The sequence below is a fragment of the Onychomys torridus genome, chromosome 23 (assembly GCF_903995425.1).
Source record: "Onychomys torridus chromosome 23, mOncTor1.1, whole genome shotgun sequence".
Lineage (NCBI taxonomy): Eukaryota > Metazoa > Chordata > Mammalia > Rodentia > Cricetidae > Onychomys > Onychomys torridus.
Window position 1 is genome coordinate 45,430,532 of NC_050465.1, and position 19,373 is coordinate 45,449,904.

At 42.4% G+C, this 19,373-nt stretch overlaps 1 protein-coding gene across 4 annotated transcripts in view; it reads right to left on the reverse strand.

The window, feature by feature from the left end:
- Raph1 (Ras association (RalGDS/AF-6) and pleckstrin homology domains 1) overlaps window positions 1–18,787 on the reverse strand; it is a 77,203-nt gene extending 58,416 nt beyond the window's left edge. For 3 of the 4 annotated variants that reach the window (XM_036172849.1, XM_036172848.1, XM_036172847.1), the window contains exon 1: window positions 18,462–18,525. The gene's annotated coding sequence lies outside the window, so the exon portion shown is untranslated. Of the gene's footprint in view, window positions 1–18,461 lie in introns of all 4 variants that reach the window. The other variant, XM_036172851.1, reaches the window with a different exon arrangement.
- Between the last annotated feature and the right edge of the window lie 586 nt (window positions 18,788–19,373).

Genomic DNA, 19,373 nt, shown 5'->3' on the forward strand with positions numbered 1-19,373 from the left:
GGCTAAAACATAGACTTCAGGATTTTTTTTTTTAAATGGGGGTTGGAGAGATGACTTAATGGTTTAGAGCATGTTCTGTTCCCAGCACCCAGGTCAGTCAGGTGGCCCAAGACTGCCTGCAACTCAAGCTCAAAGAAGCCAAAGCCCCTCACACCACACCCACACACACACCATGCCCCAACCTCTTGCTGACATTCAGAGACAACACTGATCAGATATCCCCTACCTGACAAAGCTTTCAGATGTCCACTTCATCTATTGTATAAACTTAAGATTTCTAAGAAAAGACACTTCATAACTCCCGAGAGAAGACGCATTCAATATTGCTTCCCATGCAACCAACCAACCAACCAACCAACCAACCAAACTACAAGTGGGATCCGCTAAACATTCATGAGTGTCAGGAGGCTTTCATTTCTGTTTTTCAAGCACACATAATGTATAGCCTTTAACCTTTTAACTTTGTTCAATTCACCGACTCTTGATTATATTCACAATGCCACACAGCCTTCCACTATCAAATTCCAAAATAAACTTAGAAAAAAATTTAAGCTAAACTATGCCTTGAGTTCTTCGCTTCACTGCTCTTAGCCGGTATTTATCTCTTGCAGGTGGTTATACTGGCTGCCTGGTTCAATCTCGGCCCCAGAGGTTGTGTGTCTACAATATAATAGGCCTGCAGGAAGCTTGCCCAGCCTTTCTTTCGCATTTGTATACCCATCACACACTTGGTTCAGCTCTTTTTAAAAACAAACGTGTTAAAATGCTATGCAAGATAAACAGAAATTAGACACTACTTTCTCTTTAAGGACCATGAACTTTGTACCTGCTGAAGCCAGCTAATCAGCCTTGTACAACGTCATGGTTATTTGTGCACTGGCCTCCTCAGCTCCTGCACCCATGTAGGATACAAGTTTCTGGAAAGAGAGAACATAATCACTTCTTTCCATTTATCATTCTAGAACAATTATCAAAGAATCATATTCTTTATTGATCTAAATTTTAACACCTGCTCTTTTGCCAAATATTACCAATTTAAGTAAGATGTTTGAAAATTAAGCTAATGTTAATCTAAGATGGTTCAAAGCTAAAGGTACACTTCTTTAAAAAAAGATCAATTTATCTGGTTATAAGTAAATATTCAAAGGAACCAACACATTTTAAAATTGGTTTCTCCACTAATAGCAGAATTATTAAGAAAAATTCTACTGTACATAACTTGAGCTGAATGTTTCCCTAAGGATATTTTAAGACATGATTTAGCAGCTATGCTAACAATAACAAATGCACATTAGTAAAGACAAAGCCTAAACTAAAACTGGTTTTAAAAAAGAATCCATTCAAATACAAAATATTAAGAAACCTCATAAGGCAGGTGAAAAGGTACTTGCCTCAAAGCACTGAGTTCGAGCCTCAGGATCCAGATGTGGAGGGAGAAAACCAACTCCGGCAAGTTGTTTTCTGACCTCTAAGTGTGCCATGACATCCTGTGTGTGTGTGTGTGTGTGTGTGTGTGTGTGTGTGTGTGTGTGAGGGTACACGCATACTCATTAATGTTTTGTTTTGTTTTTAAGGGGAAAGAAACCACATTTGTCAAGTAGCTGTCTGGTGTCTCTGTTCTTTGAAAAGCTCTACTCCTACCTGGCAATGTTCAGGGACACCCTCAGTCACAGAGCAGGTGTGAGGTAGGAAAGCCTGAACTATGTGAGGAGGCAAGCCTGAACTACATGAGGAGGCAAGCCTGAGCTACGTGAGGAGGCAAGCCTGAACTACATGAGGAGGCTAGCCTGAGCTACGTGGAACCTGGGTAAGGTGGCATACAGCACTTGGGAGTCTTTCAAGGCAGCCTGTTCTATACAGTGAGTTCCAGTCCAGCCAGTGTTATAGAGTGACACCTAATCCTAAAATAAAACACACGTTTTTTAGCTGTTGAATATTCAAATAATACATGCTAAATGTCTTTTTGTTTAGACTTATAGTTATATGCATGCCACTGTATCTGTGTGTCTCTCTCCAAATATTTTAAAACAACTTCTTTTTTAAAAAAAAAATAATAATAATTTAACTTTATTTTATGTGCACTGGTGTGAAGGACCTGGAGTTACAGACAGTTGTGAGCTGCCATGTGGGAGCTGGGAATTGAACTCAGGTCTTCCAGAAAAGCAGTCAGTGCTCTTAACTACTGAGCCATCAATCCAGTCCAAAAACAACTTCTTGTTAAATTTGAAATTTCAAATAAGCAAATCTTGTATTTGTATGCCCCAAATCTGAACGAGTAACAGATCATCACAACACTGCAAAGATCAGCTTAAGGAACAAGCCGAACAAAACAGAGTCTGAAAAACTCAAATTCTTGTTTTACCACTAAGTAGACAGAAGTCTGGCTAAATCATTAGCACTGGTTTTCTTAACCTGCAGAGAGGGGACCGAAGCAGGAGTTAGCTGTGAGACAGACAGACTGATGCCAGAGGAACCCCTCCCTCCTCAGGTTGCTCTCCTACGAAGGTATACCACTTAAATACTAACTTCTCTCTAACCTCCTACCAATCTGTCAGTCTTCTCTAACGTTAGGTCCAGAAGAGAGGCACCCGTTGCTCTTCACCCTTTAGGCACGTTGGTTAAGGGGAGGGAGAGGCATGAAGTGAGGCTTTCTCACTTTCCCCAGAGACCAAACCCCTATCCACAGCGATGCGTGAAGTCTGGACCCTGTACAAGGCGCTCAGACCTCCAGGGACCTTAATGCATTTACTGGTTTTCCTCTTGTTTTCAGACCCACTGTCCAACTAGAACAAATGGCCATGGGTATTCTGTGCAACAAGACTGGACTCCAGGAAGCACAAAGGGCACTGCCCAGGGCGGAATAAATACTAGTCTAGAGACGGTTCGCTTCATAGCTAAACTTTTTATACAACTATAGTAAAAACGGATAGCAATTTTATACTCTGCTCCATAACATAAATTGGAATAATGTTTAAAGCTGACCATTATCAAATAAAATGAAAGGTTCAGGATGATGCTGTCTCATCTGTTCTAGTTTGGCATTCGCAATGTGTCCCCTGCCCCAAACCTTGTGTGTACATGGACACACACACACACACACACACACACACACACACACACACACACACACGTTTGGGAAAGTGGGTGGGGGTAGGGATTGCAGTATCCTAATTTGAAAAGAAGGAAAACCGGCAGCAGCATCTCTGTTCTGTTATCATAAAGAAACAAATTCAAAGAGAATCTCAAAAAGGAAGACTGCAAGGATCTTACAGGCTACTTATCTTTCCTAATAACCTATTAATGAACTGTGAGCAAAACTTAGAGAAATCTACTGACTTCACCGAAGACGCTGTGATGCCTAGCTGCTATACACTTCGACCAGACACTACACCGAGTAAAAAGAGAACCAAATTGAAAACTGTCAGATCTCATCTTGCCACCTGAATAGAAATAAAAATAAACAGGCAGTATATTGAGTTTAATGGCCTGATTTTGATCATGGCTAAAATACCCCTTTTCTTCTTTCAATAGATATTTCACTTTGATTTTGACTGAATGGATTCCAAGATGTTAGAATAATGTATCCTGAATGACTGACGGTCTCATAGCCATTCTACACACACACACACACACACACACACACACACACACACACACACACACACACGTTACCGTGGACTCTCCCACTCTCCTTCCCTGTCTCCTTGTGATTATGAATACTAAAAGGCATACCACTCATAAGCCAGTGTCCTTTATTCTACTTCTGTCTCATATACATTACCTGTTGACAAATGAACTTTGTTTTATTAAGACGGAACGTTTTTTGAGACAAAGTCTCACTATTATAGTTCTGGCTAGCCAGGTACTTGCAATGAAGACCAGGTTGGCCAAACTTACTGTGACCCACTTGCCTCTACCTCCAAGTGTTAGGATTAAGGCATGCATCGCCACACCCAGCCCATACTTTAAGACTTAGTCAAACACTTTAAACATTCTGTGAACTTAAAGATGAAACTAGGGAAGACTTCCACCTAACATCTTAAAATCTGTTCGTGAAAGATTAAAGTGAAATATTTAATATTTTGAGAGAAGAAATAGCAATGAACATAGGACTTCTGTACCATGAGAAGTTATCCTTCAAAAGTAAAAGAAAGCTGGGCATGGTGGCACATGCCTGCAATCCCAACACTTGGGAGACTGAGGCAGGAGGATTGCTGTGACTCTGACAAGAGCATAGGCCTCAGAGACACTCACACACACCCTTTTAAGTGACTCTTTCAGGACTCCACCAGACACTTCTGTCTCTTTCCCCTTCCCCCATCACAATGATGTATGTAAGACTTCCCATGCTAAGATGAGCACTATGGTGAGCTTCTCTGCAAGAAGCTCAGTTCTCAGAATTTCTAGCTAAAGCAAGAACCTGAAGGTAATCTCTATGCAGTTTCTAGAGTAAGAGAAGATGAACGCATTACGGCTATTTCTTTATGTAAATGAAAAATTCTTAATAGTAGGCCTCAGTACTTTTACAAATCATTTACAGTACTCAGTAAAATCATTTCTCCAAAGTTTTTGTTACGTCCTAAGTTGCTTGTTGTCATTTTAAATCTAATTTTAGATAAAATTAGATAAATGTTGGCTTTTATCTAATTTTAGGATTTTTTTCTCTCTATGCCATCAGTCCTGGTACAAATAAACTTAATGCAAATGAAAAACAAAATATTTCTGAGACAAACAACACTTGAATAACTATCAGTGGAGCTGCCTAATAAGAAATGTTAAAAGAATACAATAGTCATTCAGTTGGATAAGTGAAGGTATAAACTAAAACTTCAACTTTCGTTTATTATTATGAGACACCTTAATATACAACTGGGCTGCCCTAAAACTGATGACCTTCCTACATCTCCTTAGAGTGGCATCACAGACATGGTATACCAAGCTCAGAATCAACTTTTCGTATTCTTAGCTGAGCAAATGGATAACCATTTGTTCAAAAGAACAGCAGCAACAATGGATCTGATTATGTACACTAAGGCGTGTATGACATGCAAGCTTCGGAGTGTTTACATGTAAGTGGAATGAATGGCAGCCAGGACAGAAAGGATGGGCAGAGAAGAATCAGAACAATCCGTCCTTAGAAGGTGCTCAATTTATCTTGAAGCGGTGCTGTCCGAAAATGTGTTTATAGGTTGGGTGGTGGCAGCGGACGGCTTTATCCAGCACTCGGGAGGCACAGGCAGGCAAAACTTTGTGAGTTCGAGGCCAGCCTGGTCTATAGGACAGCCAGGGCTACAGAGTGAAATGCTGTCTCAAAAAAACAAAAAAGAAAAAAAAATGTTTATATTAGCCATAATGTACACGGCAAACTCCAAGGCAACTAACCACAAAAAAGTAGGGAAGGAAGTTTAAGTGATCCACAAAGGAGAAGAGAAAATGTACTAATGTAAAATATTCTATTAAAACAAAAAGGAACAGAAAGGGAGAACAGTATAAAAGTAGGAACAAAGAACAAGCAACAGTAACAAATCCAATAAACATCTTATCCAACTATATTAATCATCACCATGAAACACGATGGTATATATACATTTATTAAAAGATAAGATACTGACAGAATAATAAAAAATGAAACAACTTAAGAGTTGGAGGGTGTAGCTCAGTGGTAGAGCATTTGCCTCCAGGGAAAAGTATCCAGGTTCAATTCCTAGCAATTAAAAAACAAAACAACAAGTCCCTATGGCCTAGAAGAAACACATGTTAAATGTAAAGTTACACATATAGATATCGAGGAAAGTGCATATAAAATACTACCTTAAAGAAACTGAATTGGGCTGGAAAAATAAGAGCTCAGCAGTTAAGACCACTGGCTGCTTTTGCAGGACCCAGGTTCAATTCCGAGCAACCACATGGTGGCTCACAACCAAGCATGCAAGTGGTATACACACATACATGTAGACAAAACACTAATACACATAAAATAAAATCTAAGAGAAATCTAATCAATAATTAATAACCTTCCAAAGCAGAAAACACATGGTTCAGATAAGTTCACTGGTGAATTCTAGTAAATATTTAGGAAGGAAATTGCTTAAATTCTTTACAGTCTCTTCTAGTACATACAAGTAGAGAACACTTTCTAACTCTTCCTATGAGGCTAGCATAACCCTAACGCCAAAACCAGACATGGGAAAATAGCAGACCAATATGACTTGTGAATTATCATCAACAAAAATTAGCCAAAAGAATGATATACTGTGACCAAGTGGGATTTACCCCAAGTATGCAATGCCAACTCAACATCTGAAAATCAATTAGTGTAATTCATCACAACAATGGGCCACCAGGAAACACTGCTTGACCATATCAAGTGATGTAAAGAGGTGGCATCTCCAAGGCTCATTCATGATAAAGTCTCTTTGTAAGCTGGAAAGAGGAGGAACCCAAATTGACAAATATCTAAAACAAACCCCGAATAAATATCACCCTTCATGGTTGTTGTCACTTCTTGACTTCACTTATGGAGTCAACAGAATCCCCACGAAAAGTCTACCAAGTTATTTTATTGATATTGGCAACCGAAGGTGTCCAACTCAAGGACTGCACCGTACTGAAGGATAGCTTTGAATGTGGGCCAACACAAGAATATATACGTACTTAAAATACTGTGAGAACTTTTTGCATTTTTTTGTACACCAATTGCACAGTTCAAGAGTGAACTTTGTAGATGACAATACCATGTCTCTATATCAAAAAGTTGAGTGTTCCGGTGAATGGCAAAAGATCCATAATAGTTAACACAATACTGAAGGAACCAAACAAAATCAGACAATTGATACTATACCCAACCTCAAGACCTCTATACAATACTACAATAATCAAGACAGTGGGGTACTGACAAAAAAAAAGTTAAGTGGACAGAGAAACAGAACAGGAAATTGAGAAACAGACTCACACAAATATAGACAGCTGAGCTGGGCTGGCGGCACAGCATGCCTTTAATCCCAGCACTTGGGAGGCAGAGCCAGGCAGATCTCTCTGAGTTCGAGGCCAGCCTGGTCTACCGAGCGAGATCCAGGACAGGCTCCAAAACTACAACGAGAAACCCTGTCTCAAAAAACACAAAAACAAAAACAAAAACAAAAAACAAACAACAACAACAACAACAAAAACCCCAAAATTAAAAATATATAGAGACAGCTGATCTTTGACAAAGGAGTAAAGACAATTCAGTGGAGGAAAAACATTATTTTCAACAAATTTTTCTGGAACAAATGGTTATTCATATGCAAAAATAAATCTAGACATAGACCTACACATTTCACAAAAATTAAGTAAAATTACATTACAGAGCTAAATGTAAAAGGTTTAAAAACAACCCACCTCTATAACTCCTACAAGGTAATAGAAGAAAATCTGGAATACATTGGGTTCAGCACTGACGAATAATTAAAAAGTTAAACTTCTTTATGAAAGACATTGTCAAAGCAATAAGCCTTCCAAAACAGAAAGCATAAGGTCTAAATGTATTCACTAGTGAATTCTAGCAAGTACTTAGGTAAGAAGTGACTTCAATTCTCTATAAATTTCTTCCAGAAGAATAGTCAGTGGAGTTAGGTGTGGTAGCCTACACCTGTAATCTAGTAGTACTCAGGAGGCTGAGGCAAGAGGATGGTGATATGACTAGCTTACTTTACACAGAGAATGTCTCAAACAAAAACAACCCCCCCACACAAAAGTACCCCAAACAAAAAACTCACTTAACTTCTAACCAGATTAGAAAGAAAAATTAATTCACCTATATGTTATAATATTTTAAATCTGAAATCTTTTTCAATATATTCACAAGTAAGAAAATGGAGGGTTTAGGGCTGGATTGTTGGATCAGTAGATAAGAGCACTTGTCCTTGCAAAGGACCCAGGTTCAATTCCCTGCACCCATTTACTGGCTCACAAGGATTTGTAACTCCAGTCCTACGGGATCTGACACCCTCTTCTGACCTCCATGGGTACGAGACAAGTATGTGGTACACATGCATGCAGGCAGGCAAAACACTCATACACATAAAATAATAAAATAAATTACCTCCCTCCCCAAATGAACAGTTTTGTTAAAAAAAAAAAAAAAAAAAGTGTGCTGGGTGTGGGTGGTGTACACCTTCTCAGCATTCAGTAGGCAGATCAACGTGAGGTGGAGTTGCTATGTAGACCATACCGGAACATAGCAAGTTGCAGGCCAGCCAGGGCTACATAGTGAGACGTTGTCTAAAAATAGATAGATAAATAGACAGATAGATAGGTAAGAATATACATTTAGCATTTTCAGAATAAGTAATTTCTATTCTAACATAAGCACTCAACAAATATTTGAAACTAAAAACCAACCAGACAAAACTAAAACAAAAGAAAATAATTTTAACTTTTTAAAATAAACACAACTATAGCTCAATACTATATTTTTCTATTTTACCAAGAATTAAATATGTTCTCCCAGAAAGCTTACAGAAAATAAAAACAGGCATGGGTTCTGTTAGCCAAATAATCATCTCAATTACATACACAAATGTTATAACCCAGAGCTTAATATATTTTAGATAACTCTCCAATCAGTCTTACCGCTAGGACAGCTAACATTTCTTTACAGTAAACTCCTCTGCTCCCTATTAATAAATATAGATAGGCAATGCTTTTATTCAAAACTCTTCTGAAAGTTTCCATTTGTAGGGGCCACTGATATGGCTCAGTGGGTAAAAGACACTTGCTGCTAAGCCTCACTATTTGAAGTCTGTCTGTAGAACCAACACAGTAGGAGAAAATTGACTCCTGGAAGTGGGCCATGACATCAGTGTATACATACACACACACACACACACACACACACACACACACACACACACTTTAAAAGTTTTAATTTGTGACTGAAACTGCTTCTTGATAAACATTTACAATATAATTTTCCTAAGTAAAAAAATACTATAGAAATCTAGAAAAATACACTTATCCAGGTGACCACAGTATGGTAAATCAGAGGTTGGAAGGATATGGGAGAACATTCTAGTAGGCAGATTTCTCATCATTTGGAAAGCTATTGGAGGTTATCTATAACAATGGCTCTCAACTTTCCTAATTCTGCAGCCCTCTAAGACAGTTCCTCATGTTGTGGTGACCCCCAGGCATGAAATTATTTCATTGCTACTTCATAACTGTAATTTTGCTACTGTTACGAATCATAATGTAAATATCTGATATGCAGGATATCTGATATGTGATCCTTGAGTGGGTTGTGACACATAGGATGAGAATCACTGCTCCAAAGATACCACTTTTAAATGTCCAACTTAGAGAAAAGCACCAAAAGAAACATTAAATGTCATCCTAAACCTCCTAAACCAGAGCTACATAGCAAGACTCCAACTTAAAAAAATATAAATAAATAAAAAAAATTTTAAAAGCCTACTGATTCCATCAGGTACATTTTGGAGGCTGAGGTGTGAGGATTTTGAGTTCAAATCAGACTGAGTAGAGTAAGACACTGTCTAAAACCAACCCACCCACATCTTAAAACAACGTAAGTATATAAATCAAAAAGTACAGAACAGCAACCCAAGTTTTTCCAATGTATCTAATTATATGTATATGAGTGTTTCAGTTAATCACATGCATTATTGTTGTCCACAAAGGTCAGAAGAGGGCATCAGATCCCCCAGAACTGAAGATGGTTCTGAGCCACCGTGAGGGTGCTGGGAATCAAACCTGGTCCTCTTCGAGAACAAGTGCTCCTAATCACTGAGTCATCTCTCCAACCCAGAAACCTAAAAGTTTATGAACATGGGGGTGTACTGAAACATGCCCGGGAACACAAAGTATCTGGGGGAGGAGTTTCAGCATATATCTCTTCAAACGTAATTATTTGAAGAAAAATATAAACTGATTATTACTAGCGGTAGGTAGTATTTTACACTTTATATCATGGTTTATACTTGAATATAAAAATACATTTATTTTTTAAATGAAATTTAAAATGTAGAAAAGATAATATATAAATATGCTCAGGAAAGCAAAACAGTTTCAATAAAAGAAGCAAAACAGCTGGGCGGTGGTGGCGCACGCCTTTCATCCCAGGCAGAGCCAGGCAGATCTCTGTGAGTCTGAGGCCAGCCTGGGCTACACCAAGTGAGTTCCAGGAAAGGCGCAAAGCTGCACAGAGAAACCCTGTCTCGAAAAACCAAAAACCAAAACAAAACAAAACAAAAAAAAAAGAAAGAAAAAAGAAAAGAAAATAGCCCACTGACTTGCCTACGAGCACTGTTCCTTTCCTAGATAAAGCTGGTTTTATGTCAAGTTGATAAAAAAAGGAACCAGGACATTAACATAGTCTGTCTAAATTAGTACCCCAAACCACACAAGCCAAAAGAATTTATACAGCTTTAAAGTTCTAATTTTAACTGTTTAGGCAACCACTGAGCTAAATCCCCGGCCCTGGGAACATCTTCAGTTCCACACTTCCGAGGACAGTTTAAGTTTCTGTTTCTAGCACTGTGGCATCACAATAGATAATAGTCCCTTCCTCTATCCATCAGATAAAGTTACCACTTGGAAAATTTCATACCAAATCTTAATTTATATTGTAAAAAGAAAGTATGTGTAAAGGATGATTTGAGTATAGGAGGTGCCAGAAGTAGGGCTGCATGCAATGTTTATGTAACACTGTAATAAAAATGTTACATATGAAAAAATGCTGAACACTACTGAGAAATTAGGGACCTCGACAGACAGAAGCACAATATCAATATATTAGAAAACATAGTCTTTTGTAAGTTCTTCCCAAACTAAACTAGGAAGTTGATGCTATTACAACCAACATCAAAAGGAAACTATTTTCTTAAAAACAGAAATTAACAAGGCAGAGGTAGGAGGAATGTAGCTCAGTGGTTCAATCCTCGGCATCACAAAAATAAATTAATAAACCAAACAAGGTGATTCTAAAATCCATATGATTAAAAAGTGACTCTGAATAGTCAAAACAATCATGAAGAGATGGAAGGCCTTACTCTACCTGATTTCAAACTAACTATATTTAAAATAATTAATACTGGCAAAAGGACAGGGGAATATCACATCAATGTAACAGGCAGTCCATGAATTGACCTACACTAATATAATCAAATGATTTTTCAAAACAAGGAGGACAAGGTCGGTGACGAGGAAAGTGTTTTTTGAAAAGAAATTTAAAAGTGTCCAAACAATTAGACATAGGGAGGAGGAGAGTTTAATTTCCACATCGCACCGTAATAATAATTTAATTCAAAATCAATCCCAGCCTGCAGTGCAAGAACTGACATTATAAAGCTTCTAGCAGAGAAGATACAGGAATACATCTTTTCAACTTTCAAACAGCAATTTATTAGGACACACAAAACACCTACAATCACAAGAAGAAAAATTAACAATCTTGATGAAGTCTGTTATTAAAACTATTTTAAAAAGTTAAGCTGGTGTTATGACACACACTGTTAGTCTTGGTACTCAGGAGGCTGAGGCCAGAGGACTGCCATGAATTTGAAGCCATCCCGGGATACATGACAAGCCTGGTCATTAAAATGAATAAATCAAAGCAGGCAAGCACCAAATTAAGAGAAAAATGTATCTGGATAAATAACTTGTATTTAGTACATAAAGAACTGTTACAAGCCTAAAAACAAAAGACTGAATTTTAAAATTAAGCAGATCTTACAGTTATATCCCAAATGACTAATAAGAGCCAGGTGGATCTCTGTGAGTTCGAGGCCAGCCTGGTCTACAGAGTGAGATCCAGAAAGCTACACAGAGAAAACCTGTCTTGAAAATCAAAAAAGTTGGGACTGGAGAAATGGCTGTGTACTATTCTTACAGATGACCCAAGCTCAGTTCCTAGCACCATATCAAACAGCTTACAACTACCTAGAAGAGCACCTGTTCTTGCAGAGAATCCAGGTTCAGTTTCTAGTATCCACATGGTGATTCACAACCATGTGTAACTCCAGTTCCAGGGGGGTCCAATGCCCTCTTCTGACCTCCGTGGGCACTAAGCCCACACGTGGTACACATACATACATGCAGGCAAAAACACTCATACACATAAAAAGATGTAAAGAAATATACAAATAAAATTTTAAGTGCCTATTAAGGAATAGAGATACAGCTCAGTGGTAGAGCCCTTGCCTGGTTTGTGAATGGCCCTGGATTCCTTCCCCAGCAGTCTACCCAGGAAGTATTTAATTCAGTATTTTGGTGTTGTTCGATAGACTTGAGATTTTTTTTTTTTTTTTTGGACCAGGTCTAGTCCTGTGATCAGGATGTAGTTCTCAGGTTCTTCTCCAGCACACCTGCCTGCCACCATGCTCTCTGCCATGACAATAATGGACTAAGACTCTGAAACCGCAAGCAATTAAATGCTTGCTTTTTTAAGAGTTGCCTTGGTCATGGCTTCTCTTTACAAGCCTAGATCAGTGACTCAGACAGAAGGTGTTACCAGGACTGGGGTACTGCAGTGATGGGCCTGACCTCGCTGTCTGTTGGAGGAATATGGAGGACGTTGGGACTTTGGACTGGAAAAGTGGATGGATACTTTAAGTGGGGTGTACTGGGCCATCCTAGCAGGAACATGGAAGACAGTGCTGAGGGCGATTTGAACTGTGGAGGCCCAGCTTAAGACATTTCAGAGGAGAAGAGTATTAGTAAGTAGCCTAGAGAACATTCTCGTGATATTTTTGGCAAAGATTTACGGCTAGCTTTGCCTTGTCCTGAAAATTCTGCCCGAAGTTAAATTGAAGAGTTTGGGATTAATGACACTGGCAGGGATTTCAAGGCAAGGGACAGTACTGACTGTGTCATGTGGTTATTAGTAATCACTCTTCTGCAGCTCTATAATGAAAAGGAACAAGCTGGATGAAGAGAAATGCAAAATGTACAGTCTGAGGAGAAAAGGTATACCAGTAAGTGTAATGGAGCCTAAGCCCAGTGGTCAAGGAGATAAAAAGTTGAGAGAAAACCTGATGATAAACGGAATGAAATGAGTGGTGACCTCAGGGCAAGACCCTACCCAGCTAAGCATCCAACTTGTGAAAAGGAATTAAAGAAAGCTTAAGTAGCGAATGAAACCATGAGCAACAGAAAGCTGATGCAAATGGTCCTGAAGAGGGGGCCAAGTTCCAGCCTCATCAAGCAGCAGAACTTGGCAGCTTCGCCTTTTGGTTCTGGCTTTAGACGCAAGGATAGGAGAAAGGGGTTGTAGAATGTCTTTCCTCAGCTAAGTCGCTGAGGCCATGCGTGCGTCAGGGTTGTGCCTATACGGAAGCCCGGAAAGGCCATTGCATGAAGCTGTGAAGGTGAAGCCTGGGTTGTGTTGGAGGCCCCATGATGTTGGAGATGCCAGAGCCTTGAGACACCTGCTAAGAAGAGCTGCAGACTGAGTGTGTTGCAGTCCACAAAGGAACTGGAGATCTGAAGAGCCCTTCGGTTAGACATGGAGATACAGAGTTTGAAGTGTGCCCGCTGGTTTTCGCCTTGCTTTGGTCCAGTATCTCCTCACTGTGCTCCCTTCCCTCCCTTTTGGAATGGTCATGTATATTAGAAGCATGTGATCTTCATTTTGATTTTGTTTTACAGGGTTTTACAGATTATCAAGAATCTTAGAAGAAACTTTGAACTTTTAAATGGTGTTGAAACTATGGCAGACTATGGGGACTTTCTACGCTGGATTGAATGCGTTTTGCATTATGGTATGGCTATTATTAGCTCATGGGAACCAGGAAGGCAATGTGATGGTTTGAACAGGAAGAAATGTACTGCCGTAGGCTCATGTATTTTGAAGGCTTATGTATTTTGAAGGCTTAATCACTAGGAGTGAAACTGTTTGGAAGGGTTAGGAGGTGTGGCCTTGTTGGAGGAACTGTGACATTGGGGGTGGGCTTTGAGTTTTTAAAAGCCCATGGCAAGCCCAGCATCTCTCTGTCTGCTGTCCTTGGATCAGGAAGTAGCTCTCAGCTACTTCTCCAGCACCGTGTCTGCCTGCATGCCGCCAGCTCCCTGCCATGATAATGGAATAAACCTCTGAAACTGTAAGCCAGCCTCTAATTAAATGTTTTCTTTTGTAAGAGTTGCCTTGGTCATGGTCTCTCTTCACAGCAATAGAACAGTGCTTAACACACAAGGAAAAATAAACACAATGAGCTATGAAAACATTTATGATAGGCTATCAGAACTTACTGTTAAATGTCCATTGCTGTCTTTAACAAGCAATGACTTAAACAGCATGAGTACACCCCCCATAGAAATGTCTGATTTTGCTTATTTAATTAGGCAGAGTACACTAGCCATAGTAATATGTTGCTGAGGCAATTTTATATGAATAAGCAGTACACAAGACTGAAGCTTTAAAAAGTCTCTCGTCTATTTAGTTACCTATCAATTGCTCATTTAAAACTCACAAGGAAACACAGAGATAGTTAAGGTAAGCTTGAGTCTATAGGTCATTTTGGTCTCTAATGTGTTAAAAAAATTTTTTTAATAAACATACTTAAGTGACGAGCTTCAGTCAGCCTGAACTACACAATGAGTTCTAAACCAGCCTGGACTACACTGTGAGATTCTGGGTAAAAAGAAAAGCCCCACAACAATAAAACAATGACTGCACTTACAGAATGTAGCCAGAGCAGACAAAAGCACAGAGAAGAAGTAAAAAAGTGGCTACCAGAAGCTGCAGTGGGAGATCTGAAGTTACTGTTTAACAGACAGAACTGCACTTTGGGATTGTGAAAAGGCTCTGGAAATGGACAGTGTAACAGTTACACAATAACTTGAACTTTTTTCCCTTCTGCAGACAGGGTTTCTCTGTATAGCTCTGGCTGGCCTGGAACACCAGAGATCAGCCTGCCTCTGCCTCTGCCTCCAGAGTGCTGGGATTAAAGGCATGAGACATCGTGCCCAGCAACTCGAAAATATTTAATGTCACTGAAAGTTAACTACTTAATGCTTAAAATGGCAAAAGTTGTACAAAGACTTTAACACACATTAAAAAGGGGGGGGGGATGTGTTAGTTTACCACATGGAAGCACAGGAAGGTGGTAAGATCACAAGAATGAGGTGCCTGGTTTGAAATCTCTGTGTTTACCTCACAGCTTTGGGAAAGTAACTCACTATCTCTGCTTGTTTTCTCAATTAACAGACCTTCATAGAGGCATGGTGAGGAACCCAATAATACATAAAGTGTTGATGATTGTGCATATTATATAGTAACCATTTTTTTGTTATTTTAATTTGTGTGTGTGTGGTTTTGAGACTGGGTTTCTCTGTAGGTTTGGAGCCTGTCCTGGACTAGCTCTGTAGACCAGGCTGGCCTCGAACTCAGAGATCCACCTGCCTCTGCCTCCCGAGTGCTGGGATTATATGCGTGCGCCACCACCGCCCAGCCTTGTTTTTATAATCTTGAAACATTTTTGTGAGGCAGGGCTTCAGCATGTGGCTAATCCAGCCTTACTCCTCCAGTCTCGGCTTCTCATGCACTCTGACTTCGAAGCATGTCACCACTCCTGACTTCAGACATTACAAATTAGACTTGGGGTTCTGTGGTGGTAGGTATCAAACCCAGGTCCGTCTGTACCTTTGCCCAGTATCTGCTCTCCCACTGAGCTTTATCTCCAAACTGTTCAACGAACTTTAGGTCAAATGTCTCAAGACCCTTAAAAACTCTTCATCAAAATTAAATTATTCTTTCTGTTTTGTTAGGAGGCAGTCTCATAAGGTAGGCCATCCTCAAACTCAGTAATCCCTACCTGGGCCCCTCAAGGCTCACGGTACCAATCTTAGCTCCTCAAAATAAGGTCAGTAAGAAATAACATGAAAACCAGTAATCTACTCCAAGCTCCTCCTTTAACAGGTAAAGAAATCAAGAACTCAATAGTTAGCCTAAGATTATGTATCTTACTCCATTAGTATTGCTTTTCTTAAAAAAAAAAAAAAATAGTTTTGGATAATACCACTGTTGACATTCCCGACTTCCAAACCAAAGCAAATGTACATCCCAGAATCTGCTGTCCTTGTTTCTAATCCATTAAACATTTATTTATTTGGAGAGAGCCAAAACCCAGCAAAACCAACCTCCCCCCCCAAAAAAATACAATTATTCTCAAAGGTAGCAGTCAAAAACACCTGGCCAGAAAACAAAGTGTTAAAAATTGTGAAAACATTCTCAAAAGACGCCTGCCACTCCGCTGCTGTCCGCCAGACACTAACTGAATGATCATAGTGAGACTTGAAGAGTCTGTCTATGTGGAGTACTAGTACTCAGCACAAAGAATCGGCTCCACATAGTTCTTCATTAAAATCAAACAGAAGAGCAGCGATCCAAATACCACAAAATATCTGGTGCAAAAAAAAAAAATCATTTATGAAGCTTTGGAGACATTTTTGGACTTATTTCAACAGGGCTGTCTGTAACCGGTGTCTGGAAATTAGTTCACCCCCACAAAAAGAAAAATAACAGATAATTTGAAGAGCAAACTCAACAGGCATGTCCTTATTTTGCCGCTTCTCCAAGGTTCTTTCTAGAGAATTCAGATCTTTTTTTTTTTTGGCTGGGGCAGGGGGCTGGTTTGTTGGGTTTTCAGACAGGGTCTCATTCTGTGCCTCAGGTTGACCTGGACCGCACTGCAATCCTCCTGCCTCAGCCTCCTGAGTTTGGAAACTACAGGCATGATCCACCATGTCTGGCTCCTGAACCCAGCTCTAAAGGGATAATCACCACCTACGAGTGGAATGTCTTTCTCTCCCAATCTACAGTTGAAATCCCACCAGTCCTGTTGAAATTGAAATGCATGATGTACATGTATGGAAATACGATAAAATCCGTTATTATGTAAAATTAATATGTGCCGATAAGATATTCTTAAAAGAATTATTATCCAACCATTTAAAAGGCTCCACCTATATATTGGCAGCTTCCATTGATTCCCCCCACTGACCTCAATGTAGAATTGACCTTTTCTTCACTGCCTTACGCTATTCCTCTACAATGCACTGTTACCAATATTCACTTCTGACCCACCCTCTCACAAGATCAACACCTGACAGCCCACCAGCAGTAGGAAATTCCCCCAGCAGAAGGAAAAGGGAATTAACATGTATTGAGCATCTCACAGACAGGCAAGGGGCTACCAACTGTGCATACATTATCTCATTCAACCTTCCTGACAACAGGCTGGGAGGTAAACAGGTGGTGTACTGCTGTTCACCTGCAGGGAACTACTGCAGAGTTAATGGCTTGCTTATCCACCATCGCGTTGCTAGCCTATTCCAGTGTACGGAACGTAGGTTCACTCCCGTCCCAACGCGCCAAGGTTTCCGCCACTCAGTGTGGTGCGGGTGTTCGTTTTGTGTCTTCCACTGGACCCGAGGAGGTTCCCGCAATTGTTTGCCGACTTCAATATTCTCACGAACGCAATGTCACCCTTTAATAATGAAATCACGCCTCACCCCTAGCCTGCTACCTTTACAGTTCCTTGACCGAGCACTTTACCTACTTGGGCGGCTCTCCACTTGTCCACGAGAAATGCTGCAGGCAGCATCCACCCCAAACTGTTCTTCCCACAGAATGTATGAAATGCAACCCACAGGAAACACACAACTCTTAGATCGGCTTCCAAAGAGCTCTTATTTCACACTAAAGCACATCTTTATGTCGACGTAAGGCTCGAGCAGTCTCCAGTTCACACAGTGGGGCCGTTCGAAGGCAATGTCTGAAGAGGAAAAGGCTATCTTTTCAGGCGTCTTAAAACGAAGGCATCCTACCGATACCATTAGGCAGCCTCCTTCCTCCCTTTCTGCCGTCCTCCACTGAACTGCAGTTTGGATTTCCGGCGGGAATGAGAAGGGGCTGAGAAGCACTGGAGCGATTTCTTCGCCGGCTTAATTAGAAGACACAGAAGGCGCCCCGCCTTTCTAAATCTCTGCATTGAACTCCTCTACCAAGGCGGGCAGGGCACGGGAGCTTAGAACAATCCCGCACCGAGCCACCCGTTTCTGCGGCTACCCGGAGGGCCGGTCCCTCTCCACCCCGCGCGCGGTCACCGGTCCCCAGGCACCAGCACCCAGCGCGCGGAGTCGAAGCCCCGCCGCACCTACCCAGGCGCCCCCCGGTCTCATTGTCTGCACGGTGCAGCTCCGAGGGACACCGGGTGGTGGTGGTGGTGGTGGTGATGGTGGGGGACAGCCCAGGCCCCGCCGACCCCTACCCAAAGCAGGCCGCCAGGCTGGGCGCAGCCGGAACGCGGAGAAGCCCGGCAGCGACCCCGCCCCGGGCTGCAGCCGCCCGCACTCGCCCGGAGGGCCACGCCGGGGCGCCGGGAAAATGGAGGCGGCAGCGCCTCCGGGAACACCCGGGTCCTTCCTTTCCCCGACCTCGAGGACCCAGGCGGCGGAGCACTCACCGTGGCAGCCCCTCGGCCCTCCCGGGGCCCCGCGCGAGGCAGCAGCTGCTCGCACCCTCCTCCTCCTCCCGCCGCCGCCGCCGCCGCCGCCGCCGCCGCCGCCGCCTCGCCAGGCGCGACGCTCCACTCCCGAACGCGGAGAGCGCCCGCAGCTCCCGCGGCCGCGCGCTCCGGCTCCGACTGACTGACTGACTGACTGACGACCAGCCGAGCCCCAGAGCCGGCGTCGGCGGGGACGGGGCGGACCGCTGAGCCCGCGCGTCCGGCCCCGGCACACAGGGCGGGGCTGAGCGGGCCGCGCGGCCCAAGGGCGGACCGGCTCGCGCCCGGCCGCGCGCGGCCACCGGCTCACTTCCGGCGGCGGCGCGCGCGCGCGCACACGGGGGTGGGGGAGCGCGGCCCGGCCAGCCGCCCACCCCCACCCACCCCTCCACCACCGGCCGCCCCGCAGGCGCCGGGCCGCACCCAGCCGCGGCCGTCCTCCGCGCCCCGCCTTTCCTGCGCGCGTCCCCGTGAGCCGCCTCCAGGAACCAGTGAATCAGAGAATGAATGAGCCCGGGAGGAAAATCCCGCCGCGGTCCCGCCCTCCCCGGCCCTTTCCCGGGAAGCCCGGCTGGATGGCTCCCGTCCGAGGGTCTTGGGAGAGGGAGGGATCGACGAGCAGAGCGATCCCGGGCTGTGCGCCTTTTGCCTCCCGTCCACGTACTCAAGCAACCAAGCCCCGGGCTGCCCCAGGCACCCACGGACCATTGTGAAAATGTGGGAGCACGGCTTTAGGGAGTCTCATTTTAGCCCTGAACTCTGCAGTTTCGGGCAATGTATGGGGAGCTTTCAGGATTCAGGCATCCCACTCATCTCCGCCTTTCCCCGTCGAAGCCTGTTCGTCTGTGTCCCCGGTTTCTGTTTTCCCTA